This window comes from Capra hircus, chromosome 20, assembly GCF_001704415.2.
Source record: "Capra hircus breed San Clemente chromosome 20, ASM170441v1, whole genome shotgun sequence".
Classification (NCBI taxonomy): Eukaryota; Metazoa; Chordata; class Mammalia; order Artiodactyla; family Bovidae; genus Capra; species Capra hircus.
In genome coordinates, this window is record NC_030827.1 from 61988004 (window position 1) to 62003779 (window position 15776).

At 40.2% G+C, this 15776-nt stretch overlaps 1 protein-coding gene across 3 annotated transcripts in view; it reads left to right on the forward strand.

The window, feature by feature from the left end:
• The window catches only part of CTNND2 (catenin delta 2), a 1112452-nt gene that overhangs the window by 758779 nt on the left and 337897 nt on the right, over positions 1-15776 (forward strand). The gene's annotated exons all lie outside the window — the stretch shown is intronic.

Below are 15776 nucleotides of genomic sequence, written 5' to 3' on the forward strand. Positions count from 1 at the left end.
TTAATAGGAGAACAAGAGACGAATTTTGATGGCAGTGTATTTTCAAGGTTTTCCATTAAGCATGTTCTAAAGGGAAGTATTTAAGACAATGTTAGATGAGGAGAAAAAGAAACAGGAGCAGTCGCAGTAAAACATGGTAAAAATTAAAAGCAGAAAATGTAAATACTCCCTGGAAAATCTGTGTATTCATTCAAATCGTGCTTATCCGGTGCTCAATTTTAAAATCTTAATACCCAAAAGGGCAAGACATCTTTTAAGGAAAATTTACTGTATATCAGGAGAGAGTCAAGCTTTTTTTTTTTTCCTAGTGGGAAATATACACACAGAGAGAGCCCAACCAGCTTGCTGCTTCGCGTCAACCTGAAAACAAATGAGAATTTCTTAAATGTAATAAACATGAGGTTGTTCAATAACCCCATTTTTCTGGGCCCATAAGCGGCAGTTATTCAGGATGCAGCTGCCGTGGTGAGGAGACAGGAAGTATTCATTTTACTGAGATGCTGATTAAGTACACGTTCTCCTGCTGCAGCTCCGAGCTTCTTCTGTGACATCACGGGAGTTAGGTGAGAAGTAATTTCATTGAGAGAAAAGCCCAACTTCCCTCTGAGCTTATGGCTCTTAATAAAACAAAGGCAAAGTTGTTTTTCACATCTGAGTTGCCTTGGTTGCAGACAGATTCTCCCCTTCAGAGGTATGGTTTTCCATAGAACCAAAGGGATTATTTCACATCTGGAGCTGGAGGGTGGGGAGGGTTGGGACAGGGGGATTCCTGAGCTTAATCATGAACCTGGAGCATCCGTCACCTACGTGCTCACCTGGGCACCAGAGGGTGCAGCCAGATCACTGTTTAATTTTACTTAGTGTTAATATTAATAGTTAAAACAATTTTAAAATGACACTCTCATGTTGGAGTTGATATACAAACACTACTGATAACGATGTGTAAATCAGATAGAGCTTCCTCGGTGGTTCAGTGGTAAAGAGTCCACCTAGCAATGCAGGAGATGTGGGTTGGATCCCTGGGTCAGGAAGATTCCCTGGAGAAAGAAAGGGCAACCCACTCCTGTATTCTTGCCTGGAGAATTCCATGGACAGAGGAGCGTGGTGGGCTACAGTGTTTGGGGTCGCAAAGAGTTGGATACGACTTAGCAACTAATAACAACAGCAACAAATAAAATGAGTATGTAGTGAAAACCAACTATACAGTGCAGGGGACCCTACTTGGTGTTCTGTGGTGACCTGAATGGAAAGAAAGTCCAAAAAAGAGGGGTGTATGTACTATGTATCGGAGAAGGCAATGGCACCCCATTCCAGCCTGGTGGGCTGCAGTCCATGGGGTCGCTAAGAGTCGGATATGACTGAGTGACTTCCCTTTCACTTTTCACTTTCATGCATTGGAGAAGGAAATGGCAACCCACTCCAGTGTTCTTGCCTGGAGAATCCCAGGGACGGCAGAGCCTGGTGGGCTGCCGCCCATGGGGTCGCACAGAGTTGGACACGACTGGAGCGACTTAGCAGCAGCAGCAGCAGCAGCAGCAGCAGCAGCATGTGCTATGTATAGCTGATTCACTTTGCTGTGCAGTAGGAACTAACACAATATTATATAGCAGCTCACCCTTCAATAAAAATTAATTTTTGAAAAATCAGAGGGAAAAAGCACCAACTGAGAGATTTCCATGTAAAATTTTCTTTTAAAAAAAATGACACTCTTATGCATGGATTGGCAAACTTTTGTAAATGGGTCAGATAGTTAATATTTTAGTCTTTGTAGGCCAAGGGACAAGTTACTTAGATACCTACATAAGAAGAGCAGAAACAGACTTCTACAAAATCATCATTAATGAAATCCGAAATATAATGATGTCAGTGATAACATTTTTTAATGGATGTCTGTCAATAAGAATGGGGTTGTTTGGAAAAGATAGCATTTCTGTAACCAGGGTTCAAGGTTTTAATGTTCCCTGTCATCAATTTTATTATAAATGTTTATCTCTTAAAGCCATGTCTATCTGGCCGTCCTTACAAATGGAGAAGGTGGCCTGGATTTGGCCCAGGTACTAACACGTCCTAGATTTTATCTGCTTATGCTTGTAATTCTGATATTCTTCTCATAAATAAGAAAATCGATATTTTGCCCATATGTGTTTTAATACTGTAGCCCTTTGAGTCTAAATGATTAGCATGAGTTTCTATATTTCTGTGAGATAGATGCATTCTATTTATAGTGTCCTCTATCTGTTTATTTCCTGTTGAATTCAGGAATCCATGGCCTGATTGGATTACTACAGTTTGTTTTCCAAGTGGGGACCACCCATCAGTGAGCAGCCAAATCAGCTTAGAGATTGTTGACTAGCATTACAAAGATTGAATAAGGTAGACTAAAGTGGCTACACAGCCAATAGTAAGCAAAGTTTGGTTTGGTGTCTTGGAAAAGTGGTGTCAGACATAGAAGTATATGTATGTGTGTGTGTGTGTGTATGTGTCTCTGTAAGTCTAAGATATGTTTTTATTGTGGATCTTAATGCAAAATGTATACAAAATGCTGAGAAGTACTTCCTTTCTCAAAATAATACATTAAAAATAAATCTCCTAGATGCTGATAGAGTAACAACATTATCAAACAACTCCACTATCCAATGCTAATAAATTATGTCATAACTGATGAGTATCTTTAATTTGAGTGGCTATGGCTTAATGTTTTCCACTTTAGATGATCAGTGATCGGAGGAAGAAATGGCATAATTCTGTCAGGAAAATAATCTCACAGTGCTGTAAGTGTTTTTTGAATCAATCCGCAAATTTGAGAGCAAAGATAATCTAAACTCCGGTTCTGTTTATTTGTCAGGAATCAATATTTAAAAAATTATAACTACATGTCTTTATTAGAAAATAGAAACCATAATTGTAAAAAAGTATTTTAAAATATGTCAGTTCACATTCTGAAAACAGTTTCAGCATCATAATTTACACAATTTGTCTCCTTCTCTATAAAAGTTGTTTTCTCTTTCTGTTAAGTGAGATCACTTGTAGTTCAGTCTCTTCTGTCTCTTAATTTCAACCCCCCATTCACTTCTTTTTAAAGAACACTTATTGGAGTATGGCTGCTTAACAGTGTTGTTAGTCTCTGCTGCACAGCAGAGTGCATCAGCATATATCTTCTCTTTTTTGGATTCCCCCCATTTAGTCACCACAGAGTACTGAGTAAGGTTTCCTGTGCTATACAGAAGCCATCTATTTTAGTTATCTATATTAGTCATCTACTTTAGTTATCTCATTATTTTTCCATAGTAGCAATAGTGTACATATGTCCGATCCTAATCTCTCAACTCATTCATCCCCCCTTTTTCCCCTTGATATCCGTACCTTTTTTCTCTGTGTCTTTCATTTCTGCTTTGTAAGTAAGATCATCTAGACCATTTTTTTTCAATTCCATATATGCATCAATATACCGCATTTGTTTTTTTCCTTCTGACTGACTTCACTCCATGTGGCAGTGCCATTCATTTCTCATTCAGCCAGTCCTTGGTAGGAACTCTCCAGTATGTGGAGCTAAAATTGCAGATAATCCGAGCTACTCAACGGGACAACATGGTCTTTCCTTGTGGATCACTGAAGCCTAGTATTTGCTCTTCATTTGAATATGAGATATTTCCTAAGGATGGTAGGGCCCACCTGAGAACTGAGGCCAGTGTCCACATGGAAGTGGGCAGTATCATCACTGTCACTGTCCTTATCAGCATCTTCATGCATTTCTGAAGACTGTTTCACATGTGTGGAGGAGTGCTGAGAAAACTCGAAATTTAAATAAAGTTAAAACCATCTAATTTTAGCCTTTAAAGTTCATTACCACCCTAATTGTTAAATTATGATTTTATATGCAATACTTATATGTGATATAAGTGTATGCATGATTACCTAGCTCTCATATATTAATATATACATATACTGTACATACACATATACATAGATGTTTGTATATATGTGTGTGTGCCTATATACCTATATATGTGTGTGTATGTACACACACATTTTAAATATACATGCTTTTTTTTTAATTTCAATTTTTACTTTTTAACACCAGAAACATTTTTATACATACTTTTTAAAGTACGCATTATGACCCCGTCAGTTCAGTTCAGTTCAGTCTCTCAGTCATGTCCGACTCTTTGCAACCCCATGACTGCTGCACACCAGGCCTCCCTCTCATCACCAACTCCTGGAGGTTACTCAAACTCAAGTCCATTGAGTTAGTGATGTCATCCAACCATCTCATCCTCTGTCGTCCCCTTCTCCTCCTGCCTTCAATCTTTCCCATCATCAGCGTCTTTTCCAGTTCTTTGCATCAGGTGGCCAGAGGATTGGAGTTTCAGCTTCAACATCAGTCCTTCCAATGAACATTCAGGACTAATTTCCTTTAGAATGGACTGGTTGGATCTCCTTGCCATCCAAGGGATTCTCAAGAGTCTTCTCCAACACCACAGTTCAAAAGCATCAGTTCTTCAGTGCTCATCTTTCTTCACAGTCCAACTCTCATGTCCATACATGACTACTGGAAAAACCATAGTCTTGACTAGATAGACTTTTGTTGGCAAAGTAATGTCTCTGCTTTTGAATATGCTGTCTAGGTTGGTCATAACTTTCCTTCCAAGGAGTAAGCGTCTTTTAATTTCATAGCTGCAGTCACCATCTGCAGTGATTTTGGAGTCCAAAAGAATAAAGTCTGACTTCTTAGTGAGCAGTAAAAGCCTTTCATTGGTCATGAACAGTGGTTTGGAAAATAATTGAAAAAAACTGAACAGAGTATGTCTAAATGCTTGGACCTTCATCAGATACCTTCTCCCCCACTTACTTACATAGACATTGCTGTGTGTCTGGGTGTGTATGAGCAGAGCTGTAGTGTAAATGTTTCACCTTGTGGCTCATTGCTAAACAATCCTGAGAAACAGCACTAAGTTTTAGTGACAGCAGTGATTAACATGTGCCTTATATTATCCTAGATATGGTATATTTTATTGCCCAACACCAAAGCATAATAATTAGTACATTCAGTTCAGTTCAGTCGCTCAGTTGTGTCCGACTCTTTGCGACCCCATGAATCGCAGCACACCAGGCCTCTCTGTCCATCACCAACTCCCAGAGTTCACTCAGATTCACGTCCATCAAGTCAGTGACATCATCCAGCCATCTCATCCTCTGTCGCCCCCTTCTCCTCCTGCCCGCAATCCCTCCCAGCATCACAGTCTTTTCCACTGAGTCAACTCTTCGCATGAGGTGGCCAAAGTACTGGAGTTTCAGCTTTAGTGTCATTCCTTCCAAAGAAATCCCAGGGCTGATCTCCTTCAGAATGGACTGGTTGGATCTCCTTACAGTCCAAGGGACTCTCAAGAGTCTTCTCCAACACCACAGTTCAAAAGCATCAATTCTTCGGTGCTCAGCCTTCTTCACAGTCCAACTCTCACATCCATACATGACCACAGGAAAAACCATAGCCTTGACTAGATGGACCTTAGTCAGCAAAGTAATGTCTCTGCTTTTGAATATGCTGTCTAGGTTGGTCATAACTTTTCTTCCAAGGAGTAAGTGTCTTTTATTTCATGGCTGCAGTCACCATCTGCAGTGATTTTGGAGCCCAAAAAAATAAAGTCTGACACTATTTCCACTATTTCCACTTTTTCCCCATCTATTTCCCATGAAGTGATGGGACCAGATGCCAAGATCTTCATTTTCTGAATGTTGAGCTTTAAGCCAACTTTTTCACTCTCTTCTTTCACTTTCATCAAGAGGCTTTTTAGTTCCTCTTCACTTTCTGCCATAAGGGTGGTGTCATCTGCATACCTGAAGTTATTGATATTTCTCCCGGCAGTCTTGATTCCAGCTTGTGTTTCTTCCAGTCCAGTATTTCTCGTGATGTACTCTGTATAGAAGTTAAATAAGCAGGGTGACAATATACAGCCTTGACACACTCATTTTCCTATTTGGAACCAGTCTGTTCCATGTCCAGTTCTAACTGTTGCTTCCTGGCCTGCATACAGATTTATCAAGAGGCAGGTCAGGTGGTCTGGTATTCCCATCTCTCTCAGAATCTTCCACAGTTTATAGTGATCCACACAGTCAAAGGCTTTGACATAGTCAATAAAACAGAAATAGATGTTTTTCTGGAACTCTCTTGCTTTTTCCATGATCCAGCGGATGTTGGCAATTTGATCTCTGGTTCCTCTGCCTTTTCTAAAACCAGCTTGAACATCAGGGAGTTCACAGTTCACGTATTGCTGAAGCCTGGCTTGGAGAATTTTGAGCATTACTTTATTAGCGTGTGAAATGAGTGCAATTGTGCGGTAGTTTGAGCATTCTTTGGCATTGCCTTTCTTTGGAATTGGAATGAAAACTGACCTTTTCCAGTCCTGTGGCCGCTGGTGAGTTTTCCAAATTTGCTGGCATATTGAGTGCAGCACTTTCACAGCATCATCTTTCAGGATTTGAAACAGCTCAACTGGAATTCCATCACCTCCACTAGCTTTGTTCGTAGTGATGCTTTCAAAGGCCCACTTGACTTCACATTCCAGGATGTCTGGCTCTAGATGAGTGATCACACCGTCGTGATTATCCAGGTCATAAAGATCTTTTCTTATAGTTCTTCTGTGTATTCTAGCCACGTCTTCTTAATATCTTCTGCTTCTGTTAGGTCCATACCATTTCTGTCCTTTATTGAGCCCATCTTTACATGAAATGTTCCCTTGGTATGTCTAATTTTCTTAAAGAGATCTCTTGTCTTTCCCATTCTGTTGTTTTCCTCTATTTCTTTGCATTGATCGCTAAAGAAGACTTTCTTATCTCTCCTTGCTATTGTTTGGAACTCCGCATTCAGATGCTTGCATCTTTCCTTTTCTCCTTTGCTTTTCGCTTCTCTTCTTTTCGCAGCTATTTGTAGGGCCTCCCCAGACAGCCATTTTGCTTTTTTGCATTTCTTTTTAATGGAGATGGTCTTGATCCCTGTCTCCTGTACAGTGTCAGGAACCTCACTCCATAGTTCATCAAGCACTCTATCTATCAGATCTAGGCCCTTAAATCTATTTCTCACTTCCATTGTACATTACCTTGTGGAAATGCATCATATAATTTAATTTAGGCAAATACTCGTATGTTTGGTTCCACATGGCATTCACACGAACTGTTATTTAGTTAGCTTTTTTCTATCTGCTGCTTGTTATAGGTTTCTTATCTGCTATTTTAAGCTTTCTTGTGATAATAAGGCTCAGGATTGGGTTGCAATAATCCAGTAACACCAGTCAAAGAAGGTATTAAGAGACATAGCCTGGAAGTATAATGTTGAACACTGATTTAGGGAGAAAAGAGCTTAATCCTCAGTAATACCGCTTCTAATGATGCCATGTGTTGAAGCAGGGATCATGTATTTTTTATAAGCATTACATAATCTATTGTCTCCCATTTAATAAAAATCAGTCCAGCCAGAAATCCGACGCTGCAAAAGCATGAGAATTCTCACAGTCCAAATACTACAATGGATTTTTTTGGTTTGTTTTCTACCTTATTATTTTCCTTTGAATAAATATAAAGAGTAAGCTTATAGACATGCAATAATGTGCCTAAGAAGTTGTATAGTTATTCGCCAATTGATATTGGCCAGTGTATACTAACTATTAATACGTGGGCCTCTCTGGTGAGTCAGCGGTAAAGAATCTGCCTGCCAATGCAGGAGACAAGAGATGTAAGTTCAATCCCTGGGTTGGAAAGACCCCTTGGAGAAGGAAATAACAACCCGCTTCAGGATTCTTGCCTGGGACATCCCATGGACGGAGGGAGTCTGGCAGGCTGCAGGCCGCAGAGTTGCAAAAGAGTCAGACATGACTTAGTGACTAAATAACAGCATATTCACTACATATGAATGTATTACTTAATGTGTGGGCCTCTGGGTATGTGAAATTAGCAACTGCTTTTTAGAACTTGAGAAATAATATAGCAGTAAAAATTCTACCATACATGTACTTTTTTCTTCATGAGCAAAATAAAAGCAGCTCCACCTTGGAGAAGTTCTTCTAGAAGGAACAAATTCTAGTAAATTCCAATGTTGTGGAAAGTGAACTCGAAATTGAGGCTTTAAATACAAATTTCACTCAAGGTCATCATGAAAGTTTTGTTGGATACCTGGAATTCAGAAGTGGTGAAGTACAGTGTGAATGTTAGTGTTTTACAAACAGGGAAGCTTTTGAAAATAATTATTATGTGATTAATACTGCCAGGGTTAACATAATCATGCATTTCCAGGCTCCATGTTTAATACTTTTCCATTGCTACCGTAGTTTTTATCCTATAGTTCATAGATAGACATCTAACTTTCTGAACATTTCTGCCTTTTGGTTTATGTTATGTGAATGCAAATGCTGATGGTGTCCTACATATTCTGAGAGGGAGGGCTTACCCCTATGAAAATTATTCTGCAGAGTTTCAAAGGGCAGGTCTAGAGAGGAACTCTGGTAGCAATCTCAAAGAGAGTCACCCTTTTTGTAAGTACTTACACTTCTGCCGTCCATGTACTGTTAGCTTCATGCACATGCGCTCTTTGAGACCAGGACTCCGGTTTCTTTCGTTACACATGTGAATCTGTGTGAGTCCATTCCACCCTCTGACAATAATACAGGTGCTGTGGTCCATGAGGTATGGACGCAACACTAATGTAAGTTGAAGTTTTTAAGTGAGGAAACAATCTGACCTTTTTAAATTAAAGACTGTATTTCAGTCAAGAACAATTAACTAAAGAAAACATTTGTCTAGCTTCTCCAGTATATCCCAGAGTAGATTGCAGATTATTCAAATTTAAGGGCCCCAAGTGTTACAAAGCTGTCCTCATATTTTTCAAGGCCAGGGACTGATGAAAGATGAGTGATTTCAGTGTCACTTGCTGGGTTGGGCATTGTTCTTAGGTCTTTCCTTGTGATACTTCCTTCACGTCTCTGAAAATCTGTAGGCTGCATGCTGGCATCTCCCCATTTTGCTGATGTGGAAGCTAAGTCCCATGAAGCCCATGTACCTGGCCCACGGTCTCACAGTCAGTAAGTAGAAGAGCTCAGTTGCACCCATGGCAGGTTGCCTCCAGAGGCCAGGCTTTCAGCCATGATATATTTTGAAATGAAACGTTTTGAGAAAAAAGAGAAAAGGACCAGAGTAGTGTTGATATGGTGGTTGGAATGAACACAGCTTGGCTTGGTTCATGAATTCCCAGTATGTCTTCAGACTCTTATGAGAATGCTATTGGAAAAAGATCAATATTTGTATTGCTCACTGTTATGAAAACCCTATTGCAGAAGAAAACAAACTTACCCATAATTTGGAAGGAATAAGTACAAATTTAAGTAACTATTCACCAGACACATGAGCCCTAACTGGTCAAAAAGTAACACTATGAAAAAATACAAATTGTGGTGTTATAACTGACCCTTCGTTATATAATTATCATTTTGTTTCGTGTAAATAGTGTGATGATGCTTGAACGAGGAGCAGATCCCCTCCATGCCCTTCTCAGTGTTTGTCTCTCATGGAAAGTGGGCTTCAGATCATCTCAGTGCCTTTGTGGCAATCCACAAGTAGGAGGCATTTGTTATTTTTAAGTTGTACCTTTGGTTCCCCTGTGGCTCAGCTGGTAAAGAATCTGCCTGCAATCCAGGAGACCTGGGTTCAATCCCTGGGTGGGGAAGATCCCCTGGAGAAGGGAAAGGCTACTCAACTTCAGTATTCTGGCCTGGAGAATTCCATGGACTGTACAGTCCAGGGGGTCACAAAAAGTCGGACACGACTGAGTGACTTTCACTTCTTTCCTTCCTTTGGTGATTGAGAAAATAAATAGATACCTTACTGAAGTGCCTCTTAAAGCTCACTCAGAGTTTTCTTTAACTTTCTAATATACACCTGGAAAAGGCAATGTGGAAATACTTGAAGGAGAGGAGACACATGTCATGTGTTTCATGGAATAATCAGGGATGGCATTGAAAACTGTCGCTTCATACAGGATCTCTGAATCCTGTCTTCCGCCATGGGCACTCTTATTTACACAAAGTTTCTTGGGTTTCAGCAACATGGGCTTGATTCCTCTTCTCCCTCTAGAGTTTTCTCTTTTGAGTGGCACAACAGCAAATATTTCTCTCTCCCCTCCAGACTCTTCCTCTTAGCCGTTGTCTGATACGATGCAAAATATAATGAGCTGCTAGAACTGACGACTTGCCTTTAAATCAGATGACTTTGGTTATTATTAGAACCAATTTGCAGTGCTTGTGAAAGGAGTGCATACCTGTTATTAATGTCACACAGGAGGTATTTGCCATCTTGGTGCCAGGTGGGTGGGACAGCTCCCTCTCATGGTTAGTTGGTCTCCCTTAAGTGAGCCCTGGGGGAGGGACCGAGTTGCTTAGGTTCTTAAAATCTCTTGAAGACTTCATTTATCTGTGTCTCAATTAATGACTGATGACATCTAGTGGTGGGTGGATTTGAGACAATCAAATGACCATCCCCTGCAGATCAAGATGCAAAATAAACTGTGTTTATGTTTTCACACCTCAGTTCAGTTCAGTCCAGTCACTCAGTCATGTCCGACTCTTTGCAACCCCCTGGACTGCAGCATACCAGGCTTCCCTGTCCATCACCAACTCCCCGAGCTTGCTCAAACTCATGTATATTGCACCAGTGATGTCATCCAACCATCTCATCCTCTATCATCCCCTTCCCCTCCTGCCTTCAATCTTTCCCAGTATCAGCGTCTTTTCCAGTTCTTTGCATCAGGTGGCCAAAAGTATTGGAGTTTCAGCTTCAGCATCAGTCCTTCTAATGAATGTTCAGGACTGACTTCCTTTAGGATGGACTAGTTGGATCTCCTTGCAGTCCAAGGGACTCTCAAGAGTCTTCTCAGATGCTTCATAGTTCAAAAGCATCAATTCTTCGGTGCTCAGCTTTCTTCACAGTCCAAATCTCACATCCATACATGACCACTGGAAAAACCATAGCCTTGACTAGATGGACCTATGCTGTCTAGGTTGGTCATAACTTTCCTTCCAAGGAGTAAGCATCTTTTAATTTCACGGCTGCAGTCACCATCTGCAGTGATTTTGGAGCCCCCAAATCTAAAGTCTCCCACTCTTTCCATTGTTTCCCCATCTATTTGACATGAAGTGATGGGACCAGATGCCATGATATTAGTTTTTTGAATGTTGAGTTTTAAGCCAACTTTTTCACTCTTTCACTTTCATCAAGAGGCTCTTTAGTTTTTCTTCGCTTTCTGCCATAAGGATGGTGTCATCTGCAAGTCTGAAGTTATTATTTCTCTCGGCAATCTTGATTCCAGCTTGTGCTTCATCCAGCCTGGCATTTCGCTTGATGTACTCTGCATCTAAGTTAAATAAACAGGATGACAATATACAGCCTTGATGTACTCCTTTCCTGATGTGGAACCAGGCTAGACATTTACAAACTGTTGAGGTCAAGTCCCAGCATCACATGACCCTGTTGACATCATTACATCACAGTTGGTCCTGATGGGAGGTGAGGGCTGCTCCTGCCCTTAGTGCTCCATGACAGTTTGGGAGATTCCATCAGATCCCCTCCGTGCCCTTCCAAATGTTTGTCTGTCATGGAGAGTAGGCTTCAGATCATCTCAGTGCCATTGTGGCAGTCCACAAGTAGGAGGTGTTTGTCTCTCCTTCTGATGATCACTGGAAGAAGTTCCTCATGGCGAGCCAGCCTACCATGGCAGCTTCTTTATTGAAATATGTGCAATGGAAATTATGCTAATTAAGCTGGAGTGCAATTAGAGACTAGAAAGATTCTTCACAGTCTGAATTGAATTGTTGTAGATGAATGTGCATTAAGTTAATACTGTGCAGCTAATTATGAAAGGTAAAGGAGAGGAAGGGAGGTAATCGGTTATGTGATGTAGAGACGCTGCTGTCCCCGGCGAACTCTCTCATTAAAAGCCCAGGTAACCCTGATGATGAGAATTCTGCTAGCGCTTGTCTCTGATTTCAATACTGCAATTAAAATGGCCACTGGTGACTAATTAACCCATTTAACTCTATTTGTCTGTGGCATTTATTACGGCAGAGAGTTAAATGCGGTGATACTCTGCTGTTTTATGTCCTGTCCCAAGTATATATGTGGAGTTAATTCTTTATTCTTTATTTATGCTTCTGTATGCATTTATGATAATTACAAAAATGAGCCAAGAATCTGTCGTCCCAGTGTGATTCTGCCAAGCTCAATGAAAGCTGTATTCTGGGAAATAAATTATTTTTGCTTAGAATCAAAACAAGCTCAAGTGGCAGTCATACGGCTTTTGTTCCAAAGCTATCAATTCAGAGGATCCATGAGATGTTATCCTCATGCTGTGAGTACATGAAGAAATACTCAGTCATTTAATCCTTTCGGCTAGGCTCTTATCAGTAAGCTGGGTTTCCTGTGTTCATAGATCAAAGTCACCTGAATCAGCTAAATGAGAGTGAATATTAAAAAAAAAAAAAAAAAGGAATACATACAGTGGTACTGAGTTATTTTTCAGCTAATTTCAGAAAATGTAATGTTCATGGGTCTTCTGCATAGAATGGCTTGACACCCAGTTGCACACTCCTAGGGTCTGGAAGAATCTAACAAGGCACTGAGTGTTGAAAGGACTTGCTGAGGAGAGGTTCTTACAGAGGATGTGCCTGTCCAGTAAAAGGAAGGGGCTGATGTTGTGGGAAGTCACACTTCACTATTTCTTCTGTGTTTCCAGGGAACTTTGAAAAACCCCTTGAATTGCTTATTTTCCTCTAGAAAACCAACAGAAATGTTGAGATGTGCATCAAGCTTTTACTGATTCCTTTAAATATCTATTAATATTTTCTCTCTTTTCTCACTTACATTATTGCTGTGTGGTCTTACACACAGATTGTTTGAGATACTAACCATCCATAACCCTGACTTTTAACTTGAATTTTCTAAGTCTTTTCTGACATATCTGTATATTCTTTAGAGAATTTATATCAGTTTTTTTTAATTCATAAAAGTTATCCTGTCTTTATTTTGCTTCTAACATGTTATTGTTTTTCTTTATGTCAAGATAATACTGGCATCAGAAAGTTTCTTTAAGTTTCCTTTTGAGGAAGGCATGACACTGTTCTTACCTATGAGATGAGACCATGTCATTGAATGATTATAACCATAGTTCCTGAAGATTTGATGTCTGATTGGGTCTCCAGAGCTACCCTACAGTAACTGTGTGACTTTGCACAAAGTTTTTAACTTCCAACCTCACCTGTGAACCAGTAAAAACATGATTATCCTCCTCAAAGGGTTATAGCAGGGTCAGCAAGCCATAGCCCTAGGGCCAAATCCAACTCACCACCTGTTTTTATAAATAAAGTTTTATTGGAACACAGCCATACCCAGTTCTTACATTTCTTCTATGGCTGCTTTTGAGCTGCAGCTGCACAGTTGAATAGTTGTGACAGAGATTATATGGCAATCTCTAAAATATTTTTCATCTCTTAACAGGAATGGTTTACTAATCTCTAGATAGAATATTAAATTTGTGTGTTAGTATATAAAACATATAAAAATATACTTGTGTATAATATGACCTACATACATGTATGTTCATTGTTGTTGTTCAGTCGCTAACTCGAGTCTGACTCTTTGAGACCCCATGAACTGCAGCATGCCAAGCTCCTCTATCCTTCACTATCTTCTGGAGTTTGCTCAAATGTTTGCCCATCGAATCTATGATGCTACCTAACCATCTCATCCTCTGTCGTCCCCTTCTCCTCGTGCCCTCAGTCTTTCCCAGCTTTAGGGTCTTTTCCAATGAGTCAGCTCTACCCATCAGGTGGCCAAAGTACTGGAGCTTCAGCTTCAGCATCAGTCCTTCCAATGAATATTCAGGATTGGTTCCCTTTAGGATTAACTGGTTTGATCGCCTTGCAGTTCAAGGGACTCTCAAGAGTTTTCTCCAGGACCACAGTTCACAAGTATCCATTCATGTTACCCCCTTCTCCTTTTGGCTTCAATCTTTCCCAGCACCAGGATCGTTTCCAATGAGTTCGGTCTTTACATCAGGTGTCCAAAGTATTGGAGCTTCAGCTTCAGCAACAGCACATATGTAATATGTTTATAAAGAGTTTCAACATAATGCTTGTCACACTGCAAGCATTCAATATATGTTGACAACTATTATTTAAATATTATTCTGTTAAATCCAGTTCTACTTCATTATTAGAAAATCAGCTATGAAGAACACATTGGATGAAGTATCACTAAGTACTTAAGTTAATCAGAATATTTTTCTTTAAAAATATTTTCTAAAATAAAGGCATTATTTATCATTTAAGCAAGTGCTGATTATAAAAATATATATCATGACACTTTTCCCAATAGAGTAATTTCCTAAAATGGCCATGAAAAATTATTATCAACTTGGTAGCTTAAAACAATAGAAATTTATTGTCGGACAGTTCAGAGGCTGCAAGTCTGAGTCCATGATGTCAGTAGAGCCATATTCTCTCTGAAGGGTCTAGGGGAGGCCTCGTCCAGCTTCTGGTGGCTGCAAGCCCTTGGTGTCTTTGGCTTTCAAAAGCACAGCTCCAGTCTGTGCCTCTGTAGTCACATAGCATCACACTGTGCCCATCTTCACGTGGTCTTCTCTGAGTATCTGTGTCCAAATTTCTCTCTTGCCTTATGGATTCTAGTCATTGGCAGGTATTCCCTATTTCCATCTTGAGTTCCCGCAGAGCTCACCATTGGGGGTGGCTGCAGTTACTGATGGCTGCAACCTCCTCTGTTTAGTGATGTGGCAGGAAGCATTCTTAGTCTGCAGTCCTCTGGGTAAACTGGGTTTAGCTGGAAGTTTTCTTGGGTATCCTCATAAGGATTTGGTGAGAGTGTGACTGGTATTATGTAATGATCTCACAAGGCTGGATTTTGTAGGGGAGGAAAAATCATTCTCTTTCTCTCTACTTTTCTCATTGGAAAAGTCCCTGATGCTGGCAAAGATTGAAGGCAGGAGGAGAAGGGGACAACAGAGGATGAGATGGTTGGATGGCATCACCAACTCAATGGACATAAGTTTGAACAAAGTCTGGGAGATGGTGAAGGAGAGGGAAGCCTGGTATGCTGCAGTCCATGGGGTCACAAAGAGTTAAACACGACTGAGTGACTGAACAATAACAACAACAACAACCCTTCTGAGTTATTGGCTGAGTCTCCCCCACCCCTGGTAATAAAAGAATAGCAAGAGAAAAAGAAAAAGTTTATTAACATGTACTTCATATATACATGGAAGATACCAGGAAAAAATGAGTAGCTCCTCGAGATGGCCCACGCCATCACTTTGATACCATCTTTAGCTAAAGACAAAAATGATGTTGCAGTGGGGACATGGTCAAATATGGGAGGGTACCAGGAAAAGTATGGTAAGTAAGGGTGAGGTTTTTTAATGCAGATTTTAAGCCTCTGCCTTCCCCATTGATAAGTTTCTTGTAGTTTAGTGTCATCTTACTCTTCATGTTACAGAGAGGAAGACACACTTACAAATGGAGATTTCTTTTATAAATTTAAATGTTTGTTACAAAAACATGACTTCTACACTGCTTTCAGCACATCTCCTCCTACCTGTCCTTTCCCAATTTGGAACCAGTCTGTTCTTCCATGTCCAGTTCTAACTGTTGCTTCTTGACCTACATACAAGTTTCTCAGGAGGCAGGTAAGGTGGTCTGGTATTCCCATCTCTTGAAGAATTTTCCACA